Source organism: Cryptomeria japonica, chromosome 7 (genome assembly GCF_030272615.1).
Source record: "Cryptomeria japonica chromosome 7, Sugi_1.0, whole genome shotgun sequence".
NCBI lineage: Eukaryota > Viridiplantae > Streptophyta > Pinopsida > Cupressales > Cupressaceae > Cryptomeria > Cryptomeria japonica.
Window position 1 is genome coordinate 94,585,815 of NC_081411.1, and position 15,423 is coordinate 94,601,237.

Genomic DNA, 15,423 nt, shown 5'->3' on the forward strand with positions numbered 1-15,423 from the left:
GTGAAGCCAATGATGTGAGGGGATCCTGAAGTGTAGTGAATGCCATAAAGTGTGGTGCCCTGAATGTACCTCAAAATATGTTTGGTTGCTTGCCAATGGCTCTCATGAGGATCATGGGAGAACCGAGAGACAAGGCCAACTACAAAGGAAAGATCAGGACGAGAATGTGTCAGGTACAACAAATTGCCAACCAACTGCCTGTATAAAGTGGGGTCTACTAAAGGAGTAGAGCAAGTGGAAGACAAAACAACACCTGACTGAAATGGAGTGGGGGCAGATTTGCAATCAAGCATGCCAAATCGCTGAAGCATATCAAGAGCATACTTCTCTTGAAATATGGAAATCCCATCCAAAGACTGAATAACCTGTAGACCCAGAAAGAAGTGCAAGAGACCAAGATCTGTCATCTCAAACTACTCCATCAAAGCTCTCTGAACACTCTGAATCATGGAGGATGAGCTACCTATAAGAATGAGATCATCTACATATAGCACAAGAATCAAAAGATCACCCTCCTAACGCTGAATATACACTGTGTGATCGGAATGACAATGTGTGAAGTGAGAGGAAAGCAGGAAAGAGTCCATCTTCTCATACCAAGCCCTGGGGGCTTGTTTGAGACCATACAATGAATGACGAAGTCTGCAAACCAAAGAAGTGTCCTGCACAAATCCCTGAGGCTGCTCCATATAGATCTCCTCATGTAGGTCTCCATGCAAGAAGGCACTCTTCACATCCATCTGAAACACTGTCCATCCTTGTGAAGCTGCAAGTGAAAGTACCAGGCGTATAGAATTCATCTTGGCGACAGGAGCAAAGGTCTCAGAGTAGTCAATACCCTCTACCTGAGAAAACCCCTTCGCAACAAGACAGGCCTTATACTTATCAATAGAACCATCTGCAGCATACTTGGTACGATACACCCACTTGCACCAAACCAATTTTCTTCCCTTAGGAAGAGGACAAAGATCCCAAGTATGATTCTTCATCAAGGAAGAATACTCCTCATCCATGGCCCTATCCCACTCAAGGTGTCCTATCACCTCTGAAAACTTTTGAGGATCATCTGAAATGGCATGACTCAAAAGACTAGAACCAGATGTCTGAGCATGAGTGCGACGAGTATCGAAAGGATCACCTGCCAAAGAACTAGCTGCCTCAACAGTATCACGGGCCCACCTCGGCAAAGATGGAGCAACTGGTGGTGGTGGAGATGGTGGATCATCATCTACATCATCCTCAAGAGATAAGTAATCCTCAAGAGATGAAGAGGAAGGAGTAGGCAATGAGGGAGAAGCTGGTGATGGAGAATCCATTTGAGGATAGAGCTCATCAAACTGGACATCCCGCCGAAACAGGACCTCTCTGGAATCAAGATCAAACAACCTGTATGCCTTAACATCCTCATAGTAGCCAACAAATATGAGTGGTCGGCTCTTCCTCTCCGTGGCTTTCTGCTGAGCATCAGGAAAAAATGCCCAAGCCTCACTACCAAAAACTCAGAATGTAGAAACATCAGGCTTGACATGGGTCCAAGCCTCCTCAGGAGTCATATGTCGCAATGCCTTATGAGGCATCCGATTCTAAATATAATTGGCACAATTGACTGCCTCAGCCCAAAATGAAGAACTCATAGCTCGAGACTGTATCATACAATTTGCCATCTCGCGTAAGGTTCTGTTCTTTCTCTTAGCAACACCATTCTACTGAGGGGTGTAAGGAACTATAAACTGATGCTGTAAACCATGCTCAGTGCAAAAATATCTGAAAGCCTGATTTACATACTCCCCCCCATTATCTATGTGTATCCTCCTAATAGAAAGTCCAGATTGCTTCTCCACAAATGTCTTAAAAATCCTAAAGGAGTCAAAGACATCCGACTTGTACTTAAGAAAGTACACTCATGTACGTCTGGAGAAGTCATCAATAAAAGTGAGCACATAACGGGCCCGTGAAAAGGAAGGAGTCGGAAAGGACATAAGATCACTGTGTACCAGCTCTAGGGCTGCCCTAACACAAGAGGCTTGACCCTTAGGAAAAGGATCTCGATGATGTTTGCAAAGAACACAACCATGACATACACCATCCAGACAAGAAATCTATGGAAGCCCAATCACAAGTGCTTGTGTACTCATTTGCTGTAGATATCTGTAATTGACATGGCCAAAACGCTCATGCCAAAGCCTACTCATTGAATCTGCATGAGCTATGAGAGAGGAACCAACAGTGTCTGAACTCTCAAAGCCATCAAAACTATATAAGTGAGATGCAGAATCCACACTCCCAGTAGCCACAACCAAGTCAGGATCATGAAGATCTCGAATAACCACATCATGAGGTGAGAACTCAACTGTCTTACCAGAGCCAGAGTGGAAAATCTAATAAACAGATAGAAGGTTTGTCAAAATGTCAGGAACCAAAAGTACATCTTGTAGACAACCACCATCCAATGAAATAGTACTGGAACCCTGAACGGAAATTTTGTGCTGAGTCACCAACTACAATATGTCTAGTGCCTGTAGGGGCAAGAGCGGTGACCAAATCATCTGTGTGTGTCATATGGTGAGAGGCATCAGAATCTAGAATCCAAGTGGATGCAGAGGACATTGCTCGTGCAGAAAGAGCATGACCTTTCCCTGTGGGCTGTGAAGGAGGCTGAGGTGCACTGATATTATGCTACTGCATGGCTTCCTCCAAAGCCTCTAAACGTTTCCAACACCTGGAAACGAGATGTCCTTCCTTGCCACAAAAACTGCAAGGATCACCAGATTTCAAATTAGTCTTGGAGGAAGACTCACCAGACTTTGAAGATTTACCCTGTTTAGAATTGGACTGTGGTTTTGAATCAAACTTAGGTGGTGGCTTGGAGGGATTCTCACTAGCCTCTGAATCTTTCTTAGGCTTCAGTTTTTTCTTCTGTTTTCCTTTAGAGGACTGAGCTACCAGTGCTTGGTTCTGTGAACTTGAAAGTGAATCCAACTCCTTAAGCTTAGCTTGCTCATGAGTCAGACGATCACAAAAGACCTCAAAAGAAGGCATGACATGTTGAGCACCCAAGGCATCCATGGTGGAATAGAAGGTCGAAGAGAAGATCTGAAATGGACCCCGAAGCTTGGAGAGGATCACTAAAATGCACTCTGTATTAGTCTTAGTCTTACCACAATCCTGCAAGATAGATCTTTGCTGTTTGAACTTCATCAGAAAGTCCTTAATAGAGGGAAATGAATCAGGTACCAAGGAAGTTAACTCTGCCTCAAACTGCAAAGCTCTGAACTCATTGACAGTACCAAAAAGTCCTTCAAACTTGGTCCAAATGGCTTGAGGAGTGAGACAACCCTCAAGATGAAACTGGAGACTGTCGGAAATATGTAAAGCCATCAATCCCATAGCCTAATCCATATTGTTCCTATGCTGCATAACCTTAAAGAGACGTGTCAACTGAGGTTGAATCTCATCCAAACATGACCATAACCCTCGAGACTAGAGAAGAGTCATCATGTGACCCTTCCAAGTGTGGTAATTATGTGGTGTGAGAGATTCAATAGGTCTGTTGGCCATCCTATGAACTATGCCTCAACTGCTCTGAATTTGTTTAATTATTATTAAGTGGTCTTTCAGAACTAGATAGAAGATGTAGAAGGGGTTTGGTTGTTTTGTTTTGGTGTTTGTAGATTTTGGTTTTCTGATGTAAATAATAGAAAGAAAGAAAAACACCCCCCCCACAATGCAAAAAAACTAATCCCTAGTACAAACTAAAAGCCAGAAAAATGATAGAAAGCAGTAACTAGTTGAGACAAAATTTTGAGCACCTATAGAATTTAATGATGAAATAGACTATAGAGATGGAAAGAGCACAAAACCACCTTTCTGATGCCTATTCTCTTTCGAAAAACGGAGCAAAAATGAGCAAGTTATGCCCCTTGGAGTGTAAAAAGGCTCATCGGACTTTGACTGCAAAAAAATGCAATCAAACTAGAGAAATATGAAAAAATTCCTACACAATTAGAACGAACTTGGAGTCAGCTTTCCAACGCCTATTTGTTTTTGAAAAACGGAGATCGGACACCCGATTTATGCCCGATTTTGTAAAACAGCTCCAAAAAGGCCTAGATAGGCCCTTATAGCCCTCAAGCACTTAAAAAAAGGAGGCCCCTAGTCCTCTGAGCGACTAGGAGATGGCGCAGGGGGCTGGCAGCACGGGGGCGGCGCAGGGGCGGCATCGCTGGTTCCAGCAGAGAGTGGGAGGCACACGGGCGGCGGGTTTCGTCGGCGGCACAGCGGTGGTTGCTTGGCCGTGGCTGGTGGTTACTGCCGACGGCGGTGGTCGGGCAGTGGCCGCCGGGCTGCACACCAGCGGCGCGGGCCTGAAACTGGCGATGCCCTTTTTGAAACGGCGGCGCCCTTTGTTTTTTAAAAAACTACACTATTTTTTGTGATTTTTTTAAAAAAAATTTTGAATGCGCCTCGAACTACGTGCCTTGGGGCCGTACGACCTTAGGGCAAATTTTTTTTGCCTTCTGGAGCTACTGTGTCCAAATCGGATGAATTTTATATGAAAATAGGGGTTTTTGGGTGCTGTGAGCTCAACGGTGAGATCCGTTTGGGCTCAAAGTGCACCAAAACAAATACCCCCTATTCCAAAATAAAAAACAGAAGACAAACACATATCTGATGCAACCAAAACCTAGATCTCAAAATCTTTCAAAAGTCTGAACAAGCTACAGCAGATCTGGCTCTGATACTATGTAGGATTTGAGAAATACAAATCCACTTAACCCAAAGAAACCTGCATGCAAGAAACCTGTCACAGAGAAAGAGAGAGAATGAATACAAGGGTTTTGGCTCTGACAAAGTGAAAAGATTTATTATCAGAGAAAAATGAATCAAGAAATATGACAATAATACAAGAGATCAATCCTTATAAAGGAGATCAACACCGAAAGGAAAACCTAACCCTAAGGTGAGAGCATTTAATAATTAAATATTAATTATTAAATGACTAATGTATGCATAAAGAGAAATCTTAAGAGGAGAGTAAAGTTAATTAATTACTTTACTCTAACATTTGTGAGCATGTTTCAATCTCATATCCTTACAATATAAATTAGCAATAGTTAAAAATGCTTCTACTTTTCTGCAAGAAAAAGTTTTAGTCACTAGATAAACATAGAGCCTCCAAAAACTGAAAATTTAATGATTTTGTGATAGATGATCAGAAAAGGAATTCATATGTATAATTTCAATACCTTGAAACTATGAGCTTGCACAAGTTTATCTGTCAAAGTTGAAATTTGCAAAACTTGTTTGTACATGGATTACTCTATAATACGCACTGAAGACTGCCTTACAACAAATATGAAAATTTAGATATTAATCAATTTTAATAAATTTACAAGTTCTAAGAAATATTTTAGATGTATAGAGAAATTAAGATGTTGTGTTTACATGAAATCCATGATTTCCATTCTGAAAATTATAGGCTACCCAAACAAAAAAAAAAAAAATTTTATAAGAAAATATACTCTATGGAAATATTTAATCTCTTTGATGTTGGTATGAAAAGAGAGATAACTATATAAGTAGATGATAATAATATATGTGCATAATCCACCATTAACTATTATAGAGTGATTCAATTTAATTCTCTAAAATGTTATGTATGACACTTGAATGCTAAGAATGGGTGATACAATAAGATGTTTTTTATAAATGCCCTATGATTAGCCATTGATTGTGACATCACAGGACCAAATTCAAATGTTTTCGGTATTTTTCACAAAATTATGTTCTATTGATTCAATTTGTTCTGCCAAGTGATTTCTTATTGGCACGTTGGAAGAGGATTTATGTTCTGGTTGATTCATTATTTATTCTTGATTATTTGCCTCACATTGCTGCACACATTTAAATGCCTCATTTGTCACACAACAATGATGGCATTTTTTTTTCAGAGTATTCTACCCAGGAGTATCAATCTCCATGGGTTGTGATCTATCCTTAGCAAATGGATCAGAGTTCCTAGCCACAACTTCACCTGTAGAAAATAAATTTTTTTGAGAATTTCAATACAATTGTGCTTCTAATTCTAAATATTAAAAATAAAAAAGGATTACAAGTGGCATGGTGCAAAGCATAAATCCACCTTGATTAGGATCACTATTCTGCTTTGAGCGCTTCAAGACCTCTTAACTTTGAGATACATTAATATCACGTTGAAAGTTGCATAAGCATTCACTTTCTCTTGTAATATGAACTGGTTGAGCAACAGGGTCTGAAGGAAAATTTATAGTCGAATCCTCTGACAAACGAGTTGGCCCACCTTGACCAGCAATTTTATCACAAAAGGCAACTAGTGCAGGATTCATTAGAGAAAGCATGCCAAGAACGTGATTATGTGTAAGACAAGGATTATCAAAGTGAACAATAAATTCTTACAACTTGACATAAAAAATTCGAACTTCAATTACTGTATGTCTCTATTAGCACATTTAACCATACCGCATCCCTTAGTGCATATGCTCTGCTAACAATTTGAGCTCCATTGGAATCATCACCATTACATGCCTGTTATGCAAAACTAATGATAGTTATTATTAGAAATGAACAAAAAACAAATTTTTGTTCAACCCCATAAAGCATGCCCATTCATGTTTACTTTTGCATTGGCTCGAACTAGTTCCACATCTTGCAGGAATGCTGAGCATGTCAACTAACGCCTATTATCGACACACTATAGTAAAGTACTGATATCCATTGGATTTTAAACTATTGAATAATATTCAGGAGCGTCTTCATCCATCATAGGGTAATGGAAGACACTAAACCATTTTTTATATAGAAGTCTGCACATTACATGTGGATACATATAAGCACTCAAAATTAAGTTTCACTTGGTAAATACATCCTCAACAAATGAATCAAATAATGATTGATGCATCACTACAAAACCTGTTGCAAACATCCCAAAGACATATTCAGAGTCATCGAATAGCATGCTCCTCCGCTTCTACCTTGGCACGTAGCTTAGTTTCACTTGGTCCTCTTGCTTCTTTTGGTACCTTTGGAAGTTTAGGATTAGAAACATTCTTTTTAGGAGGACTTACCACATGTTGATCGAGGATAGTAAGAACAACATCAACAAGTTGTGAGATGAATCTACACCTATCATCAGAACCTGGTTTTTCTACTTTGTAACTGCACATAAAGCAAAAGAATGTAATCCATTTAGGTCGGCTCTTATTAATCTCTGGCGCCCAAGTTTAATATTAAAGAGTCTGTGACTTAATCTTCTAGAAAAATTGGGATCTATTGGACTCATTTGTGGGGAAATGTCATTGGTGTCTCAAGATTTTACCTTCTATTATACTGAACCAAAATAAAATTTGTAATACATTCAAGGTGTACCAGATACCATCGAATTCATGTACACTCATTTCAATGACAAATTCAATTTAAACAAAGTTGGAAGGTAACGACGTACCTAGTACACAATACTATACAAAATGGATTCACATGCCTAAGCATAATCATGAACAAACTAAGGAGGAAAAATAAATAAACTAAAACAATGATGTTATTGATACATACATATAGTGGTGACCAAACAAGGATGCAGCTTCTCCATCCAATTTGTTAGAGGGCACAAAGGACATTACAAGAAGTAATAAAGGAAGGTTTGATGGCAATTCTTCTAGTATAGCTAGTAGAACAACTCTTAGATGATCGTGGGCTAATGAAGCTTAGTTAAACAAACAAAATCAGATATGTAGTCATTTTAGGAAACTCTAGCAATAAAAACAAAATGATTTCAAATATATCATGGGAAATCCCAAAGGCATAGAACTTTAAAAGTATTGAATGTACTAATGTAATGATATACACACCATCTCCCACCAAAGTTGAAGTTCAGGCAGATACAAGATAGAAGGAGTAGTCAGCCTTGCTTCTCCCACAATGTGTACTAGTGCTTCCTCAGGGATCCATGCACTTGCATGAGACAAAAGTGATGGAAGTCTAGGATAATGCATAGGGAACCTCTCTAATTCATGTAAAACTACACAACCAATGTGATCCAGACAAGAAAAGTACAAATATGGCATCCTTCAGAAATTTAGCTAGCTTACAAGCCAGCTAATTCAATTTTTTTAAAAAATAGACTCATGTTATAGAAGTGTAAACATCTATGAAAGCAGTTTCTAACCGTACCAAGCTAGCACCCTCCTTCCCACAAAGTAGAAGTCTTAGTCTATAAACAAATGGAATGGAAGAACCATAGGGAAGTCCAATTAACTTGGCAAGATTGCAAGAACTGACATTCAACAAGTATTTTTTATCACCTTTGGCCACTACATAAAAGATCTCAGAAATATAATCACTGATTATTTTTAGATGTCCTTGTAAGCATGGAGCTATTACTGGGGAAAATAGCCTTGACTGTACAGTTGCACCTCTATGGGTAGTAGGAGTAATAGTATACATAGCTTTCAAGAAATCATGCTTCTCTTAGTATACATAGGATATTTCTTACGGAAAGTATTAATTGCAGCTTATGTGCAGAAAGCTTTTAAATTAGCACCACAATACCCCACACAAGCTGTTGCTAATTCCATTCTTAATTCCTCTAATAAAAGTTTGTATTTCCTACATGCATCCATGATGATGAACCAATAGGACCTTGATCCATCTTATCCACAAGAAGAGAATCATCTGAATCATCAATTCTTTGTGCACGATGATGTTTTTCTGCACTTGAGACACCTTGTCGAGCGCCATGTGCATTTTTTATTCCCATTCTGTTATGCAGTACTTTACGTGGTGGAGACTGAAGTTATTTCTGTTCTTCTTTTTGAGGACAAAACCTCCTCGCCTTAGTACAATTTAGGAGAGTATATCATCTCCTTCATTCTTCTTCTTTACCCTTCTCATCCTTTTCCTCAACTTCATCTTCTTCATTTTCCTCTCTTTCATCCCCAACCTTCCCTTCATTTCTATCATCTTCCTCCTTTGAGAATTCCCGGTCTTCAAAATCTTGAGAAGAATGTCAGATGGTTGACTTTCGAGGTGCAATTCCTTCTCGTCATGGCAAAGATACAGTATCTCTTATCCTCTTCTCTTGCATTGGACTAGACTGCTCATCTTGACTAGGGTTATTCTCAACTTTACTAGTAATTGGGCGATATGTTTGTCTTTGTAGCCATTGATACCCAAACTTATAATATTATGAAACAAAGTATTAGGTAAGAGAAGTTATATCTTCACAAAAACCAAAAACAATGGAGATTGGTGAAAATCCTACCATCAGATCTGCATCCTCTATGTCTGTGTTATCTATTTCATAATCCTCTAAATTGACAGAATTTGTTCTCTTTCTTGTAGAATGATGTGCAGTGGACATATGTGACTGTCAGTATAAGCAAATCAAGAATACAAATTTAATCATGAGATATGGCTGCATATTTGATAAGAGTACCTGAGAACTCTATTAGTTACCTGCATGCTCATGTTCTCTATCTGATTTGAATGATCAATAGTTTTATGCACCCGAGAAAATAAATCAAAATAATATAGAGGCTTTTACAAAAAAAATGAGAATTCCAAAACGATCTACATAACAAAGCATAGAATGAGGGATGTATTGTAATAAAAAAAAGACTCAAGTGTCCATGACTCAAAAAGCACAAATCAATGAGAAGGGAAGAAATTTTTCAAAGTAAAAATGATTTATTATTTTAGTTAGCATACATATTCATCTCTACCAAGGAAAATGTTGAATAACACTAGCATACTCAAACTAAGAACAAATTAGACTCAGTTTAAAACATACATACACAAATTATAGAGCTTTAGTACTAAATGTTTCTAAGCTCCTGAGCATAGAATCTAAGACTGGAAACAGAAAATATAAAGTACATATCAGACAAGTGATGTAATTCATTAACTTCAATGGACTACAACTTGTGGAGGGAACCGATGAATACAATTTTCACCTCACGTGAACTCGAAAGGCTAATCGGCCTTCCCGTTTTGCAATCCATATCACTAAATTCCAAATAGATTATTAAACAAATACCTTATCATATATTATAAATGGAAACATGTATATAACTTGCAAAGATCATTAAATGCTACCAAAATTACTGTAGCCTATATATGCCTATAATTCTATCATATTCATAGATATATCTTTGATCTAAATGCTGCTATAACAACATAATTTTATGCTCTTACTTGGTTCTAACCTTAATTCTTTTTGTGAATATCTTCTTGATCGTTTGACCTTTGATCTTTCCTACATTGTTGTTGAATGATCAAGTTTAGTCAAAATAAATTTATAGATTTTGACCAATGAAATTATTATGTAGCATTTATGAGCAGAAGGCAAGCCATCAATGGGGAATTCGTTGCATTCACACCATGATCCTACGCTTAAGACTCTTGTGGACAATGATATTGTTCCTTGACATTAAGCTGCAACACTACCATCCATTTTGAGTACAGCCACAAAGCTTTTCTTAATCTTTAATCAGAATAAATTTTATACATTCTAAACGTTGAAATTATAATTTATAATTTTTATTTATATTGAAACTTAAACCTGATATGCAATGAACTAGCTTTTTTATCCATGATGTGTAATGAACACCTTTTGAGCCTATAATATTTTCCTTAAATTTAGTGGTATGCATGTTTTTCCATAATAGTTTTACAAACTTGTTTATTCTTCTTAAACAAATAAATTGATTATTCCCTATTCTTCTAAAGGTATTCAATTAATTAATTCTTCTAAATTCTTATCTTCCCAAATTTGGTGAGTTTTTGAAATTTGAACTTCTTTGGGTCTGCTAAGTCTTTGAAGTTTTTTTGGGTTTGTCAAACTTTTTTCCAATCCAAGTTTTTCAACTATGCTACTAAGTAAACTGTTAGCTTAGTGACATATAAGTAATAGGGCAAACTGCACTAGATTCTAGCCAAACTAAAATCTACACCCAATTCAAAACAAATAGCCAAGATCTTTTTCTTCATTCTTCTTCATTATTCTAGACTTTGACCTTGGATGTTAAGGAGCACATTCCGTTGATTCTATAATAATTGCCTTACCAATATCTTTCATTTAGAACCACCATCTCGGGACATTAGGGGAAAATTCACCTATAGATATAAAATCCAAGAAATTGTAATAATGTCCACCAATAATAAAGAATTTGGTTGACATTTATATGATTTCTTTCTTCATTTGGCTACAAACACTGCATTGGTAGCAACAGTATTGACATGTCTTTACAATAAGTGTTCATTAACTATGATATCAACTAAAGTTGTTAAGACTTAACCATATAATAGTGAATGCCCCTAGAGTAGGGGATTATTTTATCCTATGTAAAGCTGAAAAACTGTTATATATCTTGCAAACTTCAAGTTCATGGACAATCAAATAACTTCATAGACATCTAAACAAAAAATTAGGGGGACAATTCCTATACTATATCACCACCAAATAAGATATCAGTTTTTTAAGGTCACCACCAAACAAGACACCATTTGATGTATGACAGTACACTAATGCAAGAAATCCACTATATGACTATTTTTTCCATTTACCTTATGTTGCTTTGAACTATACAACCCTACCCCCTCCAAATTCATAAATAAGACCTCAGTTATATTCCATAACAAAACCTAAGCCATTGCAAAAATTAAAACCATCAACAAAACTATAGAGTACAAGTTGGAGTAATCACCAAAAGGCAATTATTCAATTCTTGTGGGTTTAATTCCTCGATGATAAACCCAAGCGAATTGAAAATTGGATATAGCCAAAATTATATATCTTCTTGGTATTAAAAAAAACATAAGGGGTTTTCGTATACACTATATAACAACATCTAAATCTGAGTTCCATATACATAAGAGTGATAAATCATAAACCCATACAAATAGAAATAAGCTTATGACACAAGGAAACATCCTCTAATAAAAGAGACTTTTTTCATTCTAAACTGTGTGCATTTTCGCATTCATTAAAAAAATATATACAGTTACCATAAAAATACGAGGAGAAATATGGTGGCAAACCAGGGAAAACTAAAACATTACACACAAGGAGTGAAACACAATCTCGGGAACAAAACCAATTATTTCTCTGCACATCACTTGTTGGATTTGCTAGCTACGATAAAAGCAGAGATGCATTGTAAGAGTTTGACTTACTTACACTTAAATAAGCTACATTGCGTAGAGTAGGTGTGGGCTGCAACATTTCGGTGAGGCAGGATGCCGATACAAGGCAACTTTTCTTGAGCTTGGGACTATGGTCATGCTTATTCTTGTCATGATACATCTACAAGCTATGGTTGAGATTCTGCCTCCTGCGTAGGGCTCTCTTTTGTGAATTCTTCTTCTTCTTTTGTTTGTGTTTCTGTGACTCCCCACTGTGTTTTACAATCGAAGGGGAGGTTGACGCTTGGTAATTTTAAAAATAATAGTAGACATAGCTTCCAAGAAATCATGCTTCTCTACTTTCACAAAATCCAAATCTATGACAAACTTATCATCAATAGTGTATAATTGAGGATATTTCTCATGGAAAGCATTAATTGTAGCTTCTGTGCACAAAGCTTTTAAATTAGCACCACAATACCCCACACAAGCTACTGCTAATTCTATTCTTAATTCCTCTGATAAAGGATTCTTTCACTTTCTTGTGTGGATCTTTAATATCTCAGCTCGTGGTTTACTATTGGGTAAGGAAAATATAAATTCAAAATCAAACCGACCAGGCTGACAAAGAGCTCCATCAATAGAATCAATCTTGTTTGTTGCTCCAATAAGCACTACTTGACCTCTAGAGTTTAGACCATCCATTAGATCAAAAAGCGTAGATACAATAGAATTGTGAATTTGTTCTTTTTTACTAGACCTCACTAGGGCAAGACCATCTATTTCATCAAAATATATTATGGATGGTTGGTTCCTTTGCGCTTCTTCAAAAAGTAATTTCAGCTACCACTCAACTTCCCCAACCCACTTGTTGAGCACATCAGCTCCCTTTCGCATGTAAAATTTTACTTTCTGTCCCACCTTGGAAGCTGCACATGCTAAAGACCTTGCAATCAATGTTTTTCCAGTTCCTAGAAGACCACACAATAAGACTTGCCTTGGAGGAGAGATGTGATAAAATGCAAAGAAATCGAGACAGAGAAGAGGGAAAAAAACTATTTCTTTCAATGCATCAATATGGTCAAAAAGCCCTCCAATATCATCAAAACTCATTGTTTCATCAACCTGCAAGGGTTGAATGTCAGCTCCACCTTTTGAACTAGGCTCAAAAGGTTGCGTACCCACACCTCAATAACCAAATGTATCACCTTGGTGTCCCCATCCAGATGCTGCAACTTTCAAACCCCATGGAGTTGCGTTATGCATGTCAAGTCCGCCACAAACCCATTGTTGACCAAATTTTCTATTTCGCACATGCATCCATGATAATGAACCTACAGGACCTTGATCCATCTTATCCACAAGAAGAGAATCATCTGAATCATCAATTATTTGTGCACGACAATGTTTTTTCACCCTTGAGATACGTCTCGCATCTCGCGCATTTTTTATTCCCATTCCTTTATGCAATACTTTACATGGTGGAGACTGCAGTCATTGCTTTTCTTCTTTTCCATCAGAAAACCTCTTCCCCTCAGTGCAATTTCGGAGAGCATACCGTCTCCTTCCTTCTTGTTCTTTACCCTCCTCACCCTTTTCCTCAACTTCATCTTCTTCCTACAATCAGATCTGCATCCTCTTTGTCTGTGCTATCTATTTCATAATCCTCTAAATTGACAAAATTTGTCCTCTTTCTTGTATAACAACATGGAGTGGACGTATGTGACTACCAGTATAACCAACTTCAGCATACAAATTTAATCATGAAAGATGCCTACATATTTGACAAGAGCAACTGTGAACTCTACGAGTTACCTGCATGTTCATGTTCTCTATCTGATTCAAAGGACCAACAATTTTATGCACCTGAGAAAAGAAATCAAAATAATATAGAGGTTTTTACAAGAAAAATGAGAAATCCATAATGATCTACATAACAAAGCATAGAATGATGGATTTACTGTAATAAACAAAAGTCTCTAGTATCCAAGACTCAAAAAGCACATATCAATGAGAAGGGAATAAATTTTTCAAAGTAAAAATGATTTATTATTTAAATTAGCATACATATTCATCTCTACCAAGTAAAATGTTGAAGAACACTAGCATACTGAAACTAAGAAGAAGCTAGACTCAATTTAAAACTTACATAAGAAAGTTATAGAGCTTTAGAACTAAACTTGACTAAGCTGCTAAGCATAGAATCTAAGACTAGTAACAGAAAATATAAAGCACATATCAGGCAACTGATGTAATTCATTAACTTCAATGAACTGCAACTTGTGGAGGGAACCGTTCAAAACTAACAAGAAATTAGACTCAGTTTAAAACTTACATAAGCAAATAATAGAGCTTTAGTACTAAACTTGACTAAGTTGCTAGGCATAGAATCTAAGAGCGGTAACAGAATATATAAAGCACATATTAGACAACTATTGGAATTCATTAACTTCAATGAACTGCAACTTGTGGAGGGAACCGCTGAAAACCATCTTCACCTCTCGTGAACTCGAAAGGCTGATTGGCCTTCTCATTTTGCAATCCATATCTCTACATTCCAAATAGATTATTAAACAAATACCTTATCATATATTATAAATGGAAACATGTATATAACTTGCAAAGATCATTAAGTGTTGCCAACATTACTGTAGCATATACATGCCTATAATTCTATCATATTCATTCTTCTCTACTTTCACAGAATCCAGATCTATGACAAACTTATCATCACCAGTGTATACTTGAGGATATTTCTCATGGAAAGCATTAATTGCAGCTTATGTGCACAAAGCTTTTAAATCAACACCATAATACCCCACACAAGTTACTGCTAATTCCATTCTTAATTCCTCTAATAAAGGATTCTTTCACTTTCTTGTGTGGATCTTTAATATCTCAACTCATGGTTTATGATCAAGTAAGGAAAATATAAATTCAGTAATGAAGAAGAATGAAGATATTTTTCTTCATTTTTCTTCATTATTCCAGACTTTGACCTTGGATGTTAAGGAGCACATTCCCTTGATTATATAAGAATTGCCTCACCAATATCTTTCATCTGGAACCACTATCCAGGGACATTAGGGGCAAATTCACCTGTAGATATATAATCCAAGAAATTGTAATAATGTCCAGCACTAACAAAGAATTTGGTTTACATTTATATGATTTATTTCTTCATTTGGGTACAAAACTGCATTGGTGGCAACAATATTGACATGTCTTTACAATAAGTGTTCATTAACTATGATATCAACTGAAGCT

General features: G+C 36.9%; 1 pseudogene; it reads right to left on the minus strand.

Moving 5' to 3' along the window:
- Window positions 1-5,957: 5,957 nt before the first annotated feature.
- On the minus strand, window positions 5,958-13,983 carry LOC131856473 (ATPase family AAA domain-containing protein At1g05910-like; annotated as a pseudogene).
- Between the last annotated feature and the right edge of the window lie 1,440 nt (window positions 13,984-15,423).